General features: G+C 38.0%; 1 protein-coding gene and 1 pseudogene across 2 annotated transcripts in view; both read left to right on the plus strand.

The window, feature by feature from the left end:
• Positions 1 to 22103, plus strand: part of PCDH11X (protocadherin 11 X-linked) — a 1111291-nt gene that overhangs the window by 280090 nt on the left and 809098 nt on the right. The gene's annotated exons all lie outside the window — the stretch shown is intronic.
• On the plus strand, positions 9666 to 10768 carry LOC308239439 (protein adenylyltransferase SelO-like; annotated as a pseudogene). The gene has a single exon. The product of its transcript is annotated as a protein adenylyltransferase SelO-like (transcript).

Here is a 22103-nt window from a genome sequence, read left to right on the forward strand (position 1 = left end):
GGTTTGGTGGTAATAAACTCCCTTAGTCCTTTTTTGTCTGTGAAGCTCCTGATTTCACCCTCAATTTTGATTGATAGCTTTGCTGGGTACAGTATTCTTGGATTCAGACCCTTCCTTTGCATGATTTTTTATATTTCATTCCATTCCCTTCTTTCCTGATGTTTTTTTGTTGAGAAATCAGTTGCTAGTCTGGTGGGGGATCCTTTGTAGGTAACTTTCTGTCTCTTTCTGGTCGCTTTTAAGATTCTTACTTTGCCATTGGTGTTTGCCAATTTAATTATAATGTGCCTTGGTGTCGGTCTTCTGGGGTTCATTTTGTTTGTGACTCTGTGAGCTTCTTGGATTTGTGTGAGTTTTTTCTTCCCTATATCCGGGAAGTTTTCTGGCATTATTTCTTCAAATAGATTTTCTATTCTTTGATCAGTTTCCTCTCCTTCTGGAACCCCTATTATGCAGATGTTGTTTCATTTCGTGTTCTACATCCACTCTCCCCTTCAAGATGGCGTGGTCTCTGCATCAGAGCTGGTTGTTCCGGGAGGGATCCCAGCAGCAGTGGAGGCTGCCCGGTCAGGGGAACCTTGTCCGGCAATCCCCCACAGTCCTCTGGAGTATAGCTGTCCCTCAACTCAGAAGCAAACACTCCCCATGCGAACACACACTCTCCCTTTGTTCTCTCACTCATGCACTATCTTGCAGTCTGCCTTCCTGTTGGCAGTCATCTTCCTTCCCTCCTGAAATTTAATTTTTTAAACAGGGCAGTGTATCTTAAAGATTAAATACACTAATAAGAAACAAAATAATATAGACTAATACCACCATTAAGGAAATTTGGATATGATAAAAAGTATCTGGTATCTTACATATGACATACTAAGGCAATGTCATCATCATGGTAAGAAAAATATGGAAGGTTTATTACTAATTGATTTTTGCCTCAATATTTCCTATATGTTTTGCTTCTATCTTCATATAAGTAGTTCTAAAGTATTTATTTTTAATCATTGACTACAAGCAAAGTTGTCTGCAAAAGTTAGATAATTATATTTGTAATTAATTAATTTTACATTAAGAAATTTCATATTAAAATGACTTTTCTATCATAAGTAATATTATGAGCTAATATTGCAGAAAATTATTTTGAAAGTTATAATTTTATAAGAATTTTAATAATATTTAATAGTATTTGGATGGTTATTTTTCTTCAGTATATAGTATTTAAAATGGATCAAACTATATTTTTGATGGATTATTTCACAACATTATCAAATTTTTTTCCATTGATCCTTTATGATATACTAGTATTTAAGTTAAAATGGAAATTCTGAAACACAAGAAATTCCCAAGTATTTCAGTATTTTGAATACACTAATATCTTAGAATTTGTCACAAAAAAATGCTATGATAGGAATATATATTTTTAAAGTGATGAAAATATTTAATTTCATCAAAATAAACAGATACCTTCTTATAAAGAACTGTGCAGAACTAAAGAATACTCTTGAAAATTATCAAGTTTCACTTAAATTAGAAAGCATATAAATTGAATTATTCCCTAAATATAAATTGCCCTTCATATTTTGAACATTGAAACCAAGTTACAGAGATTTGTCAAAATCTATGTTATTTAGCTGATCATTAAAATACCCTAAGTGGTTATATATCCTATTTATCTTCTTCTTCATTCCGTGCTGAAAGACATAGACAATTACATGACATTTTCCCACACAATTATATTATAAATTTATTAAAATGTTGCATATATAGGTAGTGGCTTACCCTCCCAAAGAGTTCTTTCATTATCTAATTAATTCATAATCCAGACACTTTTTCCATGTGTACTGAACAGTTTAGCTTTATGTTTTCAAAATAGTTAATAAAATAATTTTAAAAGATTGAAGTTTACATTATCTTGTTTTAGATAAATAGCAGTGAAATTGCAAGTTAGTGAAAAGGCAGCAGTTACTATTTTAATCCAGAGTCCTGGATTCAAGGTTATTGCTTAACTATCTTAATATAAAATGTGTTTCAGTCTGGAGAAGGCAAATATTACTGAAAATAAATGGCCTCTAACTTGCTTGACCAACTTTCCTATTTAAGAGATAAGTCCAATAAATAAGGTATACAATAGTATGCAAAAAAAAGTTTTGAGCCTCAGAAGATTTTAAAATCTGAAGAAGGTATAAATTCTACACACCAAAAATTTTTAAGAAACTATTTAGATATTTAGATTATATAATTCCCCATTTTCTTAACCTCCAGCATAACTATTTACTGTATAAAGTAAATTAGAGAGATAGATGATTAGATAATAGATAGATAGGTGAGAGATAAATAGATGAGGGATAGATAGATGATGATAGATGATAGATAGATAGATAGATAGATAGATAGATAGATAGATAGATAGATGATAGGCAGATAGATGATAGATGATAGATAGATGATAGATAGATAATATAGATAGATAGATAGATAGATAGATAGATAGATAGATAGATAGATGATAGATAGATAGATAGATAGATAGATAGATAGATGATAGATAGATAGATATTGATAGAAAAATATTCCTAAAATAGGAAGAACAATGCTAGCTGGTTTTTAGAATTAGCACCAGAAGGGACTCGGAAAATCATTTAGTGAAAACCAGTCTTAGAGATGAAGCCACTGAGAACAGTTACTTGCCCAGAGTTCAAAATCTTGTTGATAGTGTCAGCCTTAGGATCTATGCTTACTCACTCTTGGTCAAATATTTCCCCCATGTAATAGTTCTAATACATTTTATGTCACCTTAGTGAATTTTCTATTATCTAATAGGCATTTTTTGGTGTGTGAGATCTTTAAAAAGGTAATCAATGTAAGTGGCCATTACAACAACCTAATAGATAAATCTGGAATATATACTTTTTCTCTAAAAACTTCAAACACAACTTGATTCTTTGCTTTATATTAAAATAATGAAGTGGTGATGAATACATCAAACAGCTGTGTGTTCATAAAGACCATGTGTTATTTTGTTTTATACAGTAATGTTTTGATGTGCTACTGAGTGACATGTCTTTGGGAGACAGTAAAATGGCAGCTGGTTTTATCCTAGAAGGCCTCTTACTAAATAAATTCCAGATGTGAATATGCGATACTTCCTTAAATAGGCAAAGAGAAGTTATCCCATTTGTAAAATTGTTCTACACATCTGTACTGTTTTAGGAACCATATTCTCTTTGTAAGTGGCTTCCCACATGAAGTTATTTTTCACTTGAAAATAAAATGTAGAAACATGAATTTGTACACAATGTTTTAAAATAATGGAAGGTTTTGAAAAATTTGGCAAGTGTGATCTTCTTGAGATTATAAATTTATACTAGTATTTGAACAGAACTAGGTACAATCATTGTTAATTAGTTAAATTAGTGTATGCCTTATTTGATAAAATCCTTGTCCAAAATCCCTTGTCAGCTTAAAAAGGTAGGTTTGGTACAGATCCATAGTCCTGCTGAGGAATAAAATATTTTGGATTTAAGAAACTTATATTGCATGCTTTTAATAATAAATAGTAGATATTTATACTTTATGCAAAATAGTAGATATGTACACTTAGGGTTATGAAATGTATGGACACCAGCAACCATAACAAGCAACCAAATGGTTAGACCAAGACAAATAGATCCTTTATTATCCATTTACCATCTATTTGTCTTATTTTCCACTAGAACAGGTGAGGGAGTGAATGGGGCTTATCATAGAAATGACAGGAGAAAGATTATTTGAAACCATGTATTAGTTGAGTCTCAATCTCAAATGATATTAAAGTTAGTTTGTCAATTATTCATTAAGTAAATATACATCAATAAAATTGTGTAGATATATTTTGCTTTTTAAAATAATAATAAAAAAATAAGAAATTATTTCATTTGTTTCCATCTGCTGGTGATGAAGTACTAATGAAAGAAACATTTAGCTGAGTCTGTTTCCCTTGTGAAAAGTAATCTGTTTTAATTTATTCTGTATTAATTCTTATAAGATTAAAATTTTTTATCCTGGAAAAAACAAACAAACCAACAAGAAAAAAGAAATTGGTTAAAATAAGGAATAATTCAATGTTAATACCTTAACTTCTTAAATGGAATTGTAATTAATATTGTGCATCACCAAGTAGGATATTGTTATAAAGGTAAGGTTACCAGTGTTTAAACAAACTTACCAGAATGTTCAGAGTCTGAAATGCCATTGCCTTCATGGTGATTACCATGAAATGTAATTTCAAATGATATATTCAAAAAATGGTGTGAACAATAGAAGCCTCCGTGTGAGAAATGAATATAGCCTTCAAAGTAACTACTTGGCATTTGTTCTGATATATGAGTTCAGATGTTTGTTAAAAATTACTTCAGTTAATGTTCAGCCATGCCTCATATAGTATCTAACTGTGTTGTATGTGTAGAAGCATGCTCATGTGTGCATGTGTGTGCATATGCACACACATGGGATTTTATTTTCTGCACACACACACTGGATTTTATATTCTGCCCAACTGGAAATGAAAAGGAAAACCTCATTGCCTGTCTTCCATTTCCACTCTACCTTTATTCATAATCTTACACATGCAAGAAAGGATCTCATATTATAAAGCCGGAATCAACAAACTATGTCTCTTGAGCTACATCCTTCTGCTTGTCAACTAAGGATGGTTTATACATTTTTTAAAGGTTGAAAAAAAAAGAAAAGAAAAATAATGTTTCATCTTGTGTGAAAATTATATGAAATTCAAATGTCAATAAGTAAATTTTATTGGGTCACAGCCAGATTTTTTTGTATGTTGCTTATGGCTTTTTTGCTCCCAAATAAAATGGTAGAGCTGAGTGTTTGCAACAGAAACCATATGGTCCATAAAGCCTAAATTATTTACTACCTAGCCCTTTAGAGGAAAAAAAATGCTTGATCTTTGCTGTAAATCACCCCTTAGGACTATGAGTGGAAAATGTGAGTCTAACAAAGGGCGTGCATTTCCTCCAGGACTCAAGGAACATTCATTATCCAGTCTTGAGTTTTAAGAATTATTTGGTTTATCATGTAGTATAAAGGAAGGAAAATATTATCTTCATACGTTTTCCTTGGGACTCAAAGGAAGAATACTTATCCAATGTTGGGCATTAAACGACTGTCAGCATGAGTTTCTGCATACTGTGGTTCTTACATCAAACATTACATAAGGTAGATCATGAGGAGAAAGAAGAAAAGACAGCTTGCGATTCTACCCTATTACCCAATTGCTTCCTCTTCCTTCATGGAAGGGTAGAAGTTGTTTCTGATACAAGATAAGCATGGTTGTTACCTGGGGGTCCTAATCCCTGACTAGAATTCAGGTGCAGGGAAGCAAATGACTCCACCGAAGCCATAAAGGAATATTTCTAGACTCAAAGTGGAGAATTGTATCCAATTGAAATTTAGCCTGTTTGATCAGCCTTTGTCCTTTATTTCATGGAAATATGACTGTGTTGAGTCTTTATTCTTCACAATCATCAAGGTTATACTAGTATATTGCCATCTTGTTACTATGCCTAATCTTTTGTTGAGGAATATACCTTAAATTTCTTTCTTGTGTTAAAATCAGTATGTGTGTATATTCACATTATAAACATAAAAAGCAAACCCTTTATATGTGTGTTTTACATATTTGCATATTACATGTATTCATGTATGTGTCCCAAAGATAGTGTCATTACTATAGAAACATAATAATTATTAATATGATTTAGTAAAATTTAGCTTTCTTATTTCATTAGAATACATTTGCCAAGTGGATTGTTGATCTGTATAACAAAACTCTTAATTGGTATCTAAAATGCCCTCATAGTAGCTAAATTTCCATCTACTAGCTGTACAGAAGCCAAATAACATACAGCATAAGGTGCAAAGCAATTTCCACTGATTGCTTCTTAGTTGAAGGATAGGAAATATGCAGAACAATTTAAATAGCCCTAGGAACTATGTGTATTTTGGCCAAGAAAGACAGAAATGTGAGTCATAAATTAGGTTTATTAGATCTTGTATATGGTATAGCAACAGAAGCATGAAAGTTATAGCATTTCACTCCTTTTTCCATTCATCCATGAATATTAGATTTATCAATTATGCTTAGTGGTTAGTCCATGCATGAAAGAGACATTATAAAATCTATATAATTTTACAATATAACTGCAAAAATATAGTGAAGTGTCTGATACTCTCTTATATAAACCACACTATAATATTCCAGAGGGAACTGACTTAACTTTCAATATTTCAGACTGGACATTAGATCTAAGCTATTGTTATAAATGTGTATGTGACCATTTCAATGTCATTGAATTGCAAGGAAATCTACCTCAATATATAATTGTCTTACCATCCAAATCATGCATATTTAATACTTAATGTTTCTTTCTAAAAAAATACAAGGCCTTTATCATTTAACTTTATTTTATCTTACTATTTGTCATAGACTGTGCTGCCTCTATTTCATTAAATACCTTAATTGTTTTTCTACCAGCTTTCTCAGAATCTAGTCTTCCCCTCTTATTTAAGTAGAGTTTTCTGAATATTATTATTTAATTATCTTACAGTGTCTAGTGCAATGCTCCCTGCACAGTCAGTGCCATCAAAAGCTTAACTAATTAAGAGAAACAAAAGTAAATAAAATGTGAAAACTAATTAAAGATCACACAGTGAGGAAGTCTGAAAATTGGCTAAAACTACTCTAAGCCTCTCCTTGGGTTCTATTATTTACTTCATATTCTGTAAGATAGTGACAGCAAGGAATAGGACAAACTTAAAACTGCGTTTCTTATTTTTAAATTTCCTACTTGTGACTTAAAGTCAAACTTAATGTTTATTAAACAAAAAAAAACATTTCTCACCACTTTCATTATTTCTATACTGGTCCAAGCCACTATTATAACTCTCACTTGAATTATTTCAATAATGTCTATAATTATCTCCTTACTTTCCAGCTTGCTTTCTCACACTCAGTTCTCAACATAGCAGCCAGAAAGAAACTGTTATAAAGGAAGCCAGCTAATACCTCTGTTCAAATCTCTAATTAGCTCTCCTTCTCATTCAGAGTTAAATCTAAGGTCCTTACAACAGTCTTTAAAACCCAATAAGATCTTCCATCAGGTTACCCATGTGAGTAACTTCTACTTAATTAACCTCCTACTATGTTTTCCTTACTCAAACTGGCCTCATTTCTCTATGAGTTATCATGGATGGGTTCTTTTCACAATTCCTTTTTATTTGTTTTTCATTTTTTAATATTTATTGAATTTATTGGTGTGACATTAGTTAATAAATGGTATATAGGTTTCAGGTGTGCAACTCTATAATACATTATCTGTATATTATATTGTGTGTTCAATACACCAAACCAAGTCTCCTTTTATTGCCATTTATCCTCCCTTTACCCTTTTCTACTCCCCTTTCCCTTTGGTAATCACCATAGTGTTGTAAGTGTCTATGACTTTTTGTGGTTTTTATAATTCATTATATTTCTTCGTGCACTGCTGGTGGGAATGCAAACAGGTGCAGCCACTGTTGAGAACAGTATTGAGTTTCCTCAAAAAACTAAAAATGGAACTCACATTAGATATAGTGATCCCACTTCTAGTAATATATCCCAAAAAACTAGAAACACCAATCAGAAATGATATATGCACCTCTATTTTCATAGCAGCACAATTCACCATAGCTAAGGTTTGGAAACAGCCTAAGTGCCCATCAGCAAATGAGTGGATTAAAAAACTGTGGTACATCCACACAATGGAATACTATGCTGCAGTAAAAAAGAAGGAATTCTTACCATTTGCAACAGCATGGATGGAGATGGAGAGCATTATGTTAAGCGAAATAAGCCAGTCAAAGATACATATCACATGATGTCACTCATTTGTGGAATATAAGGAACATAAACTGATGAATAAAAACAGATTCAGAGACAGAGAAGCATTGATCAGACTGTCAAACCATAGAGGGAAGGTAGGGGAGGGCGGGGGTAAGGGGGAGAGATCAACCAAAGGACTTGTATGCATGCATATAAGCCTAACCAATGGACACAGACACCAGGGGGGTGAGGGCATGAGTGGGAGGATAGGGGGCAATAGGGGGTTAATGACACATATGTAATACCTTAATCAATAAAGGAAAAAAAAAGTATTACATAGGTCTTCCTTTTCCCCCCATTAACCTCCAGCCTACTCCTTTTGCCCCCCTCCCCAGGCCCTCACCACCCCATTGTCTGTGTCCATGGTTATAAATATAGGCATACAAGTTCATTGGTTGACCTCTTCCCACCCACCCTCCCCTTTCTTCCCTCTGAGGTTCAACACTCTGTTCATGTTTCTATGTCTCTGAGTCTATTTTTTTAAATATATTTTATTGATATTTTACAGAGAGGAAGGGAGAGGGATAGAGAGCTAGAAACATCGATGATAGAGAAACATCAATCAGCTGCCTCCTGCACACCTCCCACTGGGGATGTGCCCGCAACCAAGGTACATGCCCTTGACCGGAATCGAACCCGGGACCTCTCAGTCCGCAGGCCGACGCTCTATCCACTGAGCCAAACCGGTTTCGGAGTGGGTCTATTTTTGTTCATCAGTTTATTTGGTTCATTAGATTCCACATATGAGTGAGATCACGTGGTACTTATCTTTCACTGGCTGGCTTATTTCACTCATCATAATACTTGTGTCTATGAGTTGTATTTGTTTAATCCCTTCACCTCTTTCAGGCAGCCTCCCCAAACCCCTTTGCTCTGACAACTGTCAGTCTGTCCTCTGTATCCATGGGTCTGTTTCTATGTTGTTTGTTAGTTATTTTGTTCATTGGATTCCATATACAAGTGAAATCATATGGTACTCATCTTTCTCTGACTGCATGGATGGATCTGGAGAGTATCCACATTTCCTTTTTTAAAACTTGGGAAGCTGACATACTCATGAATTACTTCCTACTCTGTTGTCCTCTGAATAGTTTCCCTAGGACTCAACAGGTGTAAACATTGGTACAAAGGCATTCCAAAACACAGCAACAGCAACAACCTGTCTTTGATCTCCTTCTGAGATGTTTTTAAATTTCAGATTATGCCAGATTGGAATGCAGACTCAATGAGCCATTGTGAACACACTGTTGGTTTTGATATTTTCTTGTCTTTTTGGTGGGCCAGAGGGTACCATTGAAAATTACTGCTTCAGTGCTTGAAAGAGTTAATGTAGTTTCCAGAAATGCTTATTACACTCCCCAGGAGTAGCATATGCATTAGGAGAATCTGGCTTAGTTTATTGGTAAAACGCACATCTGCTATAGGACAGCATAGGGACAACTGCTGATTAAAGGAGACTTCAGTGACTCTGCTCCTTAGGAGAGCACTATCAAAGCAAGTTTACCAATTACAAAGTGCTTAAGGATTATATTCAATGTCCAGTTTGCCTTTTATCACCCCTTCACACATGTAATTATATGAATGTAATCAGCATTATTTTATATTTAAATCCTCCCTCCATAACTTTTAGCTGCTTTACCATCTCAGTTCACTGGATTACTACTCACTTTGGGCAGTCAAGAAGGGAGGTTGACATTTATCCCACTATGTAGTTAAAATCTCAGAAATTGGAAGCAATCAGGCATTTATAATGGATATAAGATTGAGGGGCGATAATACTCTCCAGGTCCATCCATGCTGTTTCAAATGTCTAGTTGTAAGTGATGATGAAGTATGGAGACATCAGTTCTACAATGGAAACATTGTGAAAGAATGAGGTACAGTAGTGTTGCATATTGCAAAATCATGGTTTAGATTGGATCATTAGAAATTTGGGCTCATTATGGTGAACTGAATTTACTAAGGACATTATTAGATTTCATCTACAGGAATATTTCCCCTCAGTAGATGTCAAAGAACTAATAGATACGTGGATTTTTTCCCCTTGTGGTAATCTGAGATGGCACAATTTATTGCCCTGTGGATGTCTATTGGCTTTGCTCATGGTGTTTTGTAATACTGATAACTTCAGTTTGTTACCCATTACAATTGACTATGGTCCATTTAGTTTTATGGAGGTCTATAACACAGATTTTGTACCAAACACATCTAATGATGAAAGAAGATATAAAATAAGAAATAATGATGTTTAATTTGAATAAATTGTTACAAGCTCTAAACCCATCACTGGATCCACAGCAAAAGCAGCTTGCTGCTCAGATTCTGGAGGGGTATCCTATTCTCTATTACACAAGATTTAGAGAACTGTTCAAAGCCAAATTGGGACTACTTGGAGAAAGGAAGGGTGATGAGGATTTAATTGCATTTCTCTTACATCTCATGGAAAAGACAGAAGCTGATTTTACAATGACATTTAGGCAGCTGAGTGAGATTACTCAAAGCCAGTTATGATAGCTCAACATTCATCAGCAATTCAGGGCACTGAAGATGATTTCAAAACATGAACTCTTTCCTGCCTGGGTGTCCCAGGATCTTTTGAGACTAAAGAATAATATGAATGAATCAGACTTTGAAAGTAGAAAAAGAATGATGACTATTAATCCTAGATACCTGCTGAAGAACAGGATGGCAGAATCTGCATTACAAAAAGAAGAAAGGAATGATTTTTCAGACGTCTATCTTCTGCAAGTTCTTCAGCATCCTTTCCAGAAGCATTCTGCAGCTGAGAAAACAGGTTACTCCTTACCTACTCCTGCTTGGGATAGAGATCACAGAATTAGCTGCTCATCGTAATTTGGAAAAAAATAATGAATACTTCTATCATTGAACTCAACATAGAATAATCAATTTGATATATTCTTAATGACTGTTTTGATGACAATCCTGAATTTCATAATAATGATTATATATAAAATATTTTAACCAAATAAACTGGGCCTATTCTTTGTAAAAACAATCAAACAAACAACAGCATAAAACAAATGAGGGGCTTATAATATCATTCAGATTCTTTTGTCATAATTTGTACAAATCCTTTATATTTGAGAAATTCCCATATCCACTTCCCTTAGTTTGCCAATTCAGTCTGTTTTTATATGAGGTATACTTTAGCATATCCTAGCATATAGTATTTTATGAATCTTCTTTGCAAAGAAATAGGAAAGAGGAAGTCCATTTCAAATCTGTTACTGAAATTAGGTAGCAATAAGTGTTTCTGAAAGTCAAGAGAAAACTTTATTTTCAAAACGTTCTATAATGAACATTTAATTCATTATAATTTTGCATAGTAAAACCTTATTTTATAATCCATTACATCTTACCTGATTTGTTTCCTAATCGAAAAATCATGTTGGTAAGACATAAAGATGTACAGTAGGTAGATTTTTTAAATTTCTTTATTGATTAAGGTATTACATATGTGTCCTTATCCTCCAATTACACACCCAACCCCCCACTCATGCCCTTACACCCCTGTTGTCTGTGTCCATTGCTTAGGCTTATATGCATGCATACAAGTCATTTGGTTAATCTCTCCCCCTTACCCCCACACTCCCCTACCTTCTCTCTGAGGTTTTGATCTGTTTTTGTTCATCATTTTATGTTGCTCATTATATTCCACAAATGAGTGAGATCATGTGATATTTATCTTTCTCTGCATGGCTTATTTAACTTAGCATAATGCTCTCCATCTCCATCCATGTTGTTGCAAATGGTAAGAACTCCTTTTTTACTGTAGCGTAGTATTCCATTGTGTAGATGTACCAGAGTTTTTTAATCCACTCATCGGCTGATGGGCACTTAGACTGTTTCCAAATCTTAGCTATGGTGAATTGTGCTGCTATGAACATAGAGGTGCGTATATCTTTTCTGATTGGTGTTTCTAATTTCTTGGGATATATTCCTAGAAGTGGGATCACTGGATCAAATGGAAGTTCCATTTTTAGTTTTTTGAGGAAACTCCATACTGTTTTCTACAGTGGCTGCACCAGTCTGCATTCCCACCAGCAGTACATAAGAGTTCTTTTTTCTCTACAGCCTCACCAGAACTTGTCATTTGTTGATTTGTTGATAACAGCCATTCTGACAGGTGTGAGATGGAACCGGGTTGTCATTTTGATTTGCATCTCTTGGATGATTAGTGACTTTGAACATGTTTAACATGTCTCTTGGACTTCCTTCTGTCTTCTTTCAAAAAGTATCTATTTAGGTCAGTTGCCCATTTTTTGATTGGATTGTTTATCTTCCTTTTCTTAAGTTGTATGAGTTCCCTGTAAATGTTGGAGATTAAACCCTTATCGGTGATAACATTGGCAAATATGTTCTCCCATACAGAGGGCTTGCTTATTGTTTTGTTGATAGTTTCTTTTGCTGTGCAAAAGCTTTTTATTTTGATGAAGTCCCATTTGTTTATTTTCTCTTTAGTTTCCATTGCCCTAGGGGCAGTATCAGTGAAGAAGTTCCTTCGGCATATGTCTGAGATTTCGCTTCCTGTGGATTCCTCTAGTATTTTTATGGTTTCCTGTCTTATGTTTAAGTGCTTTATCCATTTTGAGTTAATTTTTGTGTATGGTGTAAGTTGGTGATCTAGTTTCATTTTTTGCATGTATCTGTCCAATTTTCCCAACACCATTTATTGAAGACACTGTCTTGACTCCATTTTATGTTAATGCCTCCTTTGTCAAATATTAATTGAGCATAGTTGTTTGGGTCGATTTCTGGATTCTCTATTCTATTCCATTGATCTATATTTCTGTTCTTGTGCCAGTACCAGGCTGTTTTGAGAACAGTGGCTTTGTAATACAGCTTGATATCTGGTATTGAGATCCCACCTATTTTGTTCTTCTTTCTCAGAATTGCTGCAGCTATTCGGGGTATTTTTTTTATTCCAGATGAATTTTTAGAAAGTTCGTTCTAGGTCTGTGAAATATGCCATTGACATTTCAATGAGGGCTGCATTGAATCTATAGATTGCTTTGGGTACTATGGACATTTTAATAATGTTGATTCTACCAATCCATGAACACGGTATGTTCTTCCATCTGTTTAGGTCTCCTTCTATCTCTTTTTTTAGTGTCCTATAGTTTTCCGCATATAGGTCTTTTACCTCCTTAGATAAGTTTATTCCTAGGTATGTTAAAATTTTGGTATGATGAAAAATGAAATTGCTTTTTTAGTCTCTCTTTCTGTAAGTTCATTATTGGTGTATGGAAATGCCATAGATTTCTTGGTGTTAATTTTGTATCCTGCTACATTGCCGAATTCATTTATTAAGTCTAATAATTTTTTGATGGAGTCTTTAGGGTTTTTTATGTACAGTATCATGTCATCTGCGAAGAAGGACAGTTTTACTTCTTTTTCAATTCAGATGCCTTTCATTTCTTCTTCTTGTCTGATCACAATGGCTAGTACTTCTAGTACTGTATCGAACAGGAGTGGTGAAAGTGGGCATCCCTGTCTTGTTCCTGTTCTTAAGGTAAATGGTTTTAGATTTTTCCCATTGAGTATGATGTTCACTGTGGGTTTGTCATATATGGCTTTTATTGTGTTGAGGTATGAGCCTTCTATTCCCACCTTGCTGAGAGTTTTTATCAAGAAAGGGTGTTGCGCCGAAACTGGTTTGGCTCAGTGGATAGAGCGTCGGCCTGTGGACTGAAGGGTCCCGGGTTCAATTCCGGTCAAGGGCATGTACCTTGGTTGCGGGCACATCCCCAGTGGGAGGTGTGCAGGAGGCAGCTGATCGATGTTGCTCTCTCATCGATGTTTCTAGCTCTCTATCCCTCTCCCTTCCTCTCTGTAAAATATCAATAAAACATATTTAAAAAAAAAAAAGAAAGAAAGAAAGGGTGTTGCATTTTGTTAAATGCCTTTTCTGTCAATTGATATAACTATGTGATTTTTATCTCTCAATTTGTTTATGTGATGAATCACATTTATTGCTTTGCAGATATTGTGCCATTCTTGCATCCCCATGATAAATCCTACTTGGTCATGGTGTATGATCTTTCTGATGTAGTGCTGTATCCGATTTGCTAGAATTTTATTTAGGATTTTGGCATCTATGTTCATGAGGGATATTGGCCTGTAATTCTCTTTCATTGTGATGTCTTTATCTGGTTTTGGTATTAGGGTGATGCTGGCTTCATAGAATGAGCTTGGAAGTGTTCCTTCCTCTTGAATTTCTTAGAATAATCTGAGGAGGATAGGTTTTAGTTCTTCCTTGAGTGTTTGGTAAAACTCCCTTGTAAAGCCATCTGGCCCTGGGCTTTTGTTTGCTGGAAGCTTTTTGATGACTGCTTCAATTTTCTCCATACTTATCAGCCTATTAAGATGTTTTTATTCTTCCTGATTGAGTTTTGGAAGGTTGTATTTTTCTAGGAATAAGTCCATTTCCTCCAGGTTGTGCAATTTGTTGGAATAGAGTTGCTCATAGTATTTTTTAACTATCCTTTGTATTTCTGTGGTGTCTGTTGTTATTTCGCCTCTTTCATTTCTTATTATGTTTACTTGGTCCTCTCTATTTGCTTCTTGGTGAGCCCGTGTAGAAGTTCATCATTCTTGTTTATCCTTTTAAAGGACCAGCTCTTGGTTTCATTGATCTTTTGTATTGAGTGTTTTTTTGTTTTTTGTTTTTTGTCTCTATGTCATTTATTTCTTTTTTTAAAATTTTATTTTATTTTATTTTATTTTATTTTATTTTATTTTATTTTATTTTAATAAATCTTTATTCAGATTATTACAATTGTTTCTCCTTTTTCCCCCCATAGCTCCCCTCCACCCAGTTCCCACCCCACCTTCTGCCCTTACCTCCCCACCACTGTCCTCATCCATAGGTGTATGATTTTTGTCCAGTCTCTTCATGAACCCCCCATACCCCTTTCCCCCTGAGAATTATCAGTCCACTCCCTTTCTATGCCACTGCTTCTATTATATTCACCAGATTATTCTGTTACTCAGGTTTTTAATTCACTTGATTTTTAGGTTCACTTGTTGAGAGATATGTATTTGTTGTTCATAATTTTTCTCTTTACTTTTTTCTTCTTCCTCTTCTTTAAGAATACCTTTCAGCATTTCATATAATACTGGTTTGGTGGTGATGAACTCCTTCAGCTTTTTCTTATCTGTGAAGCTCTTTATCTGCCCTTCAATTCTGAATGATAGCTTTGCTGGGTAGAGTAATCTTGGTTGTAGGTTCTTGCTATTCATCACATTGAAAATTTCTTGCCACTCCCGTCTGGCCTGCAGAGTTTCTGTTGAGAAATCAGCTGACAGTCGTATGGGTGCTCCCTTGTAGGTAACTAACTGTTTTTCCCTTGCTGCTTTTAATATTCTCTCTTTGTCTTTTGCTCTTGGAATTTTAATTATGATGTGTCTTGGTGTGGTCCTCTTTGGATTCCTATTGTTTGGGGTTCTGTGCACTTCCTGGACTTGTAAGTCTATTTCTTTCACCAGGTGGGAGAAGTTTTCGCTCATTATTTCTTCAAATAGGTTTTCAATATCTTGCTCTCTCTCTTCTTCTGGCACCCCCATAATTCTGATGTTGGTACTCTTGAAGTTGTCCCAGAGTCTTCTTACATTATCTTCAACTTTTTGGATTTTTTTTTTTTTTTTGCTTTTTGCTTTTTCAGTTGAGTGTTTTTTGCTTCTTTGTATTTCAATTCTTTGACTTGATTTTTGTGATCCTCTTATCTGTATTTGGGTCTCTGTATAATATTTTTTATTTCAGTCAGTGTATGTTTAATTTCTAGTTGGTCCTTTTTCATATCTTCGAGGGTCTTGTTATATTTATCGGCCTTTTCTAGGATATTCTTAAAAAGCCTTATAACCGTGGTTTTGAATTCTATATCCAGTCGTTTGTTTTCCTCCATTTCTTTCGTTTGTGATCTGATTCTTTGACGCCGCATTTTCACTGCTTCCCTGAGTTGGTAAGGTAGATTTGTGTGCTAGGTTTCCAATATGGCCCAGTGGGTCTGCCTCCCCAGTTAACCTGAGGTGGACACTCTTGGTGCACCCCTTTGTGGACTGTGTGTACAGCCTTGTTGTAATAAAGTCTTTATTGTTGTTGGTATCACTGGGAAAAATTGACCTCCAGGCCAGTTGGCTGTAAGGATCAGCTGTGTCTATGCTGGGAGAAGTTCGGTGCTGGAGACAGCCTTATAGGATTAGACTTGCCAAATTGCAATAGCCTCTGTGCTCAGCTTGGATGGGGTGGAGTCACAGTCTTTGCTTCCTGTCAACCTTGCCCTTGCGCGCACGTGCGCGCCTTCAGACCTCTGCCATCCCGGCTCCCGAGTCTCTGCCCGAGAGTCCAGACTCCCCCCACAAGAGCGTGGGTCTCCAGGGGCTCACCTGGAACTGGGGTTCACTGCAGTCAGAACTGGGGCTCAGTGCAGTCAGCAGCCTCTGACTCCTTTCCACTAGGGAAAACCTGTGGCAACCTCCGCAGCCTTTGTGCGCACTGGCACGCGCGCCCTCAGACCTCCGCCTTCCCCAGCTCCTGAGTCTCCGCCTGAGAGTCCAGACTCCCCCCACAAGAGCGTGGGTCCCCAGGGGATCACCTGGAACTGGGGTTCAGTGCAGTTAGAACTGGGGCCCAGTGCAGTCAGGAGCCTCCGACTCCCTTTCACCAGGGAAAGCCTGTGGCAACCTCCGCAGCCTTTGTGCGCACTGGCACGCGCACACTTTCAGTCCTCTGCCTTCCCCGGCTCCTGAGTCTCTGCCCAAGAGTCTAGATTCCCCCCACAAGAGCGTGGGTCCCCAGGGGCTCACCCGAACTGGGGTTCAGTGCAGTCAGAACTGGGGTTCAGTGTGGTCGGGGGCTTCCTTCCCCCTTCTGCCAGAGAAAGTCAGCCAGGCTCTCAGCCTCCCTTCCTCTCTGCGTGCACAAAGACCCTTTGCCGTACCTCCAATTCTCTGTGAGCTTTTCTCTTTCCTTCTAGTTGTAGAATTTTTACTCAGCCAGCATTCCTGTGGTTCTGGATGGTGTCCGTTCTGTCTTTTAGTTGTAGTTTTGAAATTGTTGTGCGAGGCAGCAGGTTAGGTGCTTACCTATGCCGCCATCTTGGTTTCTCTCCTCTATGTCATTTATTTCTGCTCTGATCTTTATTATCTCCTTCCTTCTGCTCACTCTGGGCTTTTCTTGTTGCTCTCTTTCTAATTTTTTGAGTTGTAGTGTTAGACGATTTATTACCATTTTTTCTTGTTTTTCGATGTAGCCCTTTAGAGCTATTATCTTCCCTCTCAGGAGTGCTTTCATTGTGTCCCATAGATTTCAGAGAGTTGTGTTTTTATTGTCATTAGTTTCCAGGTTTTTAAAAATTTCTTCTTTGATCTCATTGGTAACCCAATCATTGTTTAATAGCATGTTATTCAGCTTCCAAGTGTTGGACTCTTTTAGATTGTTTTTATTGTAGTTTATTTCTAATATTATGCCATTATGGTCTGAGAAGGTGATTGATATGATTTCAATCTTATTGAATTTGGAGAGACTTCCTGTGATCTAATACGTGGTCTATTTTTAAAAATGCCCCATGTGCTCTTGAGAAAAACATATATTCTATGGCTTTGGAGTGAAATGTTCTGAAGATGTCAATTAAGTCCATCTGATCTAGTGAGTCATTTAGAATTGGTTTCTTTGCTAATTTTTTGTCTAGAGGGTTTATCCAGTGATGTCATTGTTGTATTAAAGTCCCCTACTATGATTGTATTGTTGTTGATCTCTCCCTTGATATCATCCAGGAGTTTTTGGGTTTTTTTATTTATTTGGGTGCTCCTGCATTGGGTACATATATGTTTATCAGGGTTATATCCTCTTGTTGTATCAAACTCTTTATTGTGAAGTGGCCTTCCTTATCTCTTGTTATAGCCTTCACTTTGAGGTCTATTTTGTCAGATATAACTATTGCTACCCAAGCTTTTTTTTCATTTACATTTGCCTGAAAGATATTTTTCCATCCCTTCACTTTCTTTTTTTTAAAATATATTTTATTGATTTTTTACAGAGAGGAAGGAAGAGGGATAGAGAGTTAGAAACATCGATGAGAGAGAAACATCGATCAGCTGCCTCTTGCACACCCCCTACTGGGGATGTGCCCGCAACCAAGTTACGTGCCCTTGACCGGAATCGAACCTGGGACCTTTCAGTCCACAGGCCGATGCTCTATCCACTGAGCCAAACCGGTTTTGGCTCCATCCCTTCACTTTCAGTCTGTGTGAGTCTTTTTTTTCTGAGGTGGGTCTCTGGAAGACAGCATATATTTTGGTCATTTTTTTTAATCCATTTAGCCATTCAGTGTCTTTTGATTGGAGCATTTAGTCCATTTATTTTTGAAGTTATTATTGAAAGGTACTTGTTTGTAGCCATTTTTAATTTTGTGCCTGTGTTCCTTCTTCCCTTTTTATTTCTTCTTTTTATACTAGTCCCTTTAGCATTTCTGGCTTGGTAGTGATAAACTCCCTTATCCTTTTTTTTTTTTTTTTTTTTTTTGTCTGTGAAGGTCTTTATTTACCCTTCAATTTTGAATGATAGCCTTGCTGGATAGAGTATTCTTGCCTTCAGTCCCTTGATTTGAATCACTTTGTAAATTTTGTTCCAGTCTTTTCTATCCTGATATGTTTCTGTTGAAAAAATCATTTGATAATATAATGGTAGATCCCTTGTATATAACTTTCTGTCGCTTTCTTGCAGCCTTTAAGATTCTCTCTTTGTCCTGAACATTCGCCATTGTAATTATAATGAGTCTTGCTGTGGGTCTTTTCAGGTTCATCCTGTTTGGGACTCTCTGTGCTTGTTTGACTTTTCTTCCCCACATCAGGGAAGTTTTCTAACATTATTTCTTCAAATAGGGTTTCTAACACTTGTTCCTCTTCCTGTTGTTCTGGAACCCCTATTATTCGTATGTTGCTTCGTTTCATGTTGTCCCATAGTTCCCTTAGGCTCTCCTTCTGTCTGTTATTTTTTTTTCCTCCAATTTGAGTTCAGTTAGGGTGTGTTTGGCTTCCCTGTCTTCTAATTCAATAATTCGGTCATCCGCTTCTCCTAGTATACTGTTGAAACTTTCCATGGTGTTTTTCAATGCAGCTAAATCACTCTTCTTTTCTTGATTTTTACATAAGTTGTTGATTTTTTTTTTATCCATCCGGTTAGTGAATTGTATGTCCCTCATTCTGCATTCTTTTTCTCACATATTGCACGCCTCTCTTTCACTTAGCTGCTTTTCTGGTGATACCTCATTTTCTTTCGTTTGGTGGTTACTTTGTCTACCCATTTTTGATCTCACGGACTGATCTAGATGTTGAGTCATGCTAGGGCTGCTCCTTGGGTGGCAGTGGCTCTTCGGCCTGTGGTTGCTCCTCGGGTGGTTGTGGTAATGGCTTTTCTTCAGTTGGCGGCGGCTCCTCTGTTGGGTGCTGTTCACAGCAGTGGTGGCTCCTCTGGCTGCTGGAGGAGGCTGCTCGCACAGCTGTTGTTCCTCGGATGGTGGTAGGCTGATCATGAGGTTACTCCTCCTTGGATGGGGGCGGGTTGCGCTGGGCTGCTGCTCCTTGGATGGGGGCAGGCTGCTCATGTGGCTGCTGCTCCTTGGATGAGGGCTGTCTGTGCACTGCTGCTGTTCCTTAGGTGGGGCAGTCTGCTCGTGAGACTGCTGCTCCTTGGACAGGGGCATGTTACTTGCAGGGCTGCTGCTCCTAGTATGGGTGCTTGCTGCTTGCGTAGCTGCTGCTTCTCAGATGGGGTTGGGCTGCTCAACTGGCTGCTGTTCATCAGATGGGTGCAGGCTGTGTGTGGCTGCTGCTCCTTGGATAAGTGCAGGCTGTGCAGGGCTGCCATTCCTTGGACGTGTGTGATCTGCTCATGTGGCTGCTGCTCCTCAGACCTGGGCAAGCTGCTCACATGCTTGCTGCTCCTCGGACTTGGGAGTAGGCCAGTCCCACAGCTCCTGCTACTTGGACAGGGGCAGGCTATGTGAGTCTGCTGCTTTTAGGCCAGGGGCGAGCTGCTCATGGGGCTGCTGATCCTTGGACAGGAATGGGCTGCTTACATGTCTGCTGCTTGTGTGGTTGCAGAGCCCTGGGCTAAAGTGTTGTGCTGGTTAGAGGGGACCGGGCTTCAGAACTCACAGGAGCCTGTGCCCAGGGTGGTGGGAGACTCGGCCTAAGCCATCATTCAGACATCCTTAGCGCTGCCATGGAGGCAGCAGAGGCTCCTGCCACCACACAGATTTCTGGCTGAGTGATGCACCCCCTGTGGGTGCACACTGACCAACAGGAGGCAGCTCCTGAGTTTAGCATCTGCTCCCTGGTGGTCCATGCAAATTGTAGTGACCACACATTCCACTGTTTGGTCAATTTGCATATTAGCCTTTTATTATATAGTATGGGGAGAAAAAAACACAGAACCAATAGATAAACCAAGAAGACACAAAAAACAAACACCCAGCAAAGAGGGTGGCAGTAGAGTCTGTAGAGGCTGAGCTTATATACAGAAAATAAGGTTAAGAATTGGATTAATATGGGGAGGACTTCAATTCAGTATAGAGGAAATAGAAAGGGAATGAGTAGATAAGAAGAAAGAGAATGAGAAAATAATAATAATAATAATAAATTTACAAAATAATGATTGAAAATGGTATAAAAATTAAAAATAGCAAATAAAAATAAAATAAAATAAAGTGATAAAAAATAAAGCAAAAAGAAATCCTATCAAATAAAAAAGTAATATGCAAATTAACCATCAATCCACTACACCCCACAAGCCACGCCCACCGGCCATGCCCACCAGCCAATCAGGAATGAATAGGCAAATTAACCAAACCAAGATGGCTGTGGCCAGAGAGAGCAGGAGGGAGGCTTGGGTTTCCCTGGCAATGGAGGAAGCCAAGCTTTCAGCACACCCTGGCCTGCTTGGCCTCCGCTTAAGGCTACAAAGTTTCAATTATAGAAGATAAATAAATCCCAACAGAAATGGCAGCAGCCATGGAGCTGGAGAGAGCAGGAGGCTAGGGTTGCCCCCGGTGATGGAGGAATCCAAGCTTCTGAAGCTCTGGCCAGCCTTGACCTCTACTTAAGGCCACAAAGTTTCAATTGTAGAAGATAAATAAATCCCAGATACCAGGGCCTACGCTTGGGTCACCAGGGGGCTTGGCCGGCCTGAAAACCACCACAGGCTCCTTTCCCAGGCCACCCCACGCCCCAAGGGAACCCTCACCCTGATCCAGGACACCCTTTAGGGCAAACCAGTTGGCCCCCACCTGTGCACCAGGCCTCTATCCTATATAATAAAAGAGTAATATGCAGATTGACCATCACTCCAACACACAAGATGGCTGCCCCCATGTGGTCAAAGATGACTGCCCCCATGTGGACACAAGATGGCACTCACAAGATGGCCAGCAGGGGAGGGCAGTTGGGAAGGACCAGGCCTGTAAGGGAGGGCAGTTGGGGGCAATCAAGCCTGCAGGGGAGGGCAGTTAGGGATGACCAGGCCAGCAGGGGAGGGAAGTTGGGGAGACCCAGGCTTGCAGGGGAGAGCAGTTGGGGGGGACCAGGCCTGCAGGGGAGGACAGTCATGGGTGACCAGGCCTGCAGAAGAGGGCAGTTAGGGGTGACCAGGCCTGCAGGGGAGGGCAGTTAGGGGCAATCAGGCTGGCAGGGGAGCAGCTAGGCATCAATCAGGCTGGCAGGGGAGTGGTTAGGGGGTGATCCGGCTGGCAGGCAGAAGCGGTTAGGGGCAATCAGGAAGGCAGGCAGGCGAGCAGTTGGGAGTCAGCAGTCCTGGATTATGAGAGGGATTTCTGACTGCCTGTTTAGGCCCTATCCCACCGGAATCTGGCCTAAACAGGCAGTTAGACATCCCTTGAGGGGTCCCAGATTGGAGAGGGTGCAGGCTGGGCTCAGGGACACACACACCCGTGCACGAATTTCATGCACCGGGCCTCTACTAGAAAATAAAGCAACAAACAAACAAAAAAAGAAAACAAAGAAAAAAGAAGGAAAAAAAAGAGACAGCAATATAATTATAAAAAAATAAAAGTAAAAATAAAAATGAAAAAGTAAAGTGTCGTTCCTTTGCCTGGCTTAAGATCCCAGTCTTCTGTACTGTACTGTTTCTCAGTTTCCTGTTGCTGAGACT

The sequence above is a fragment of the Plecotus auritus genome, assembly GCF_963455305.1.
Source record: "Plecotus auritus genome assembly, chromosome: X".
Classification (NCBI taxonomy): domain Eukaryota; kingdom Metazoa; phylum Chordata; class Mammalia; order Chiroptera; family Vespertilionidae; genus Plecotus; species Plecotus auritus.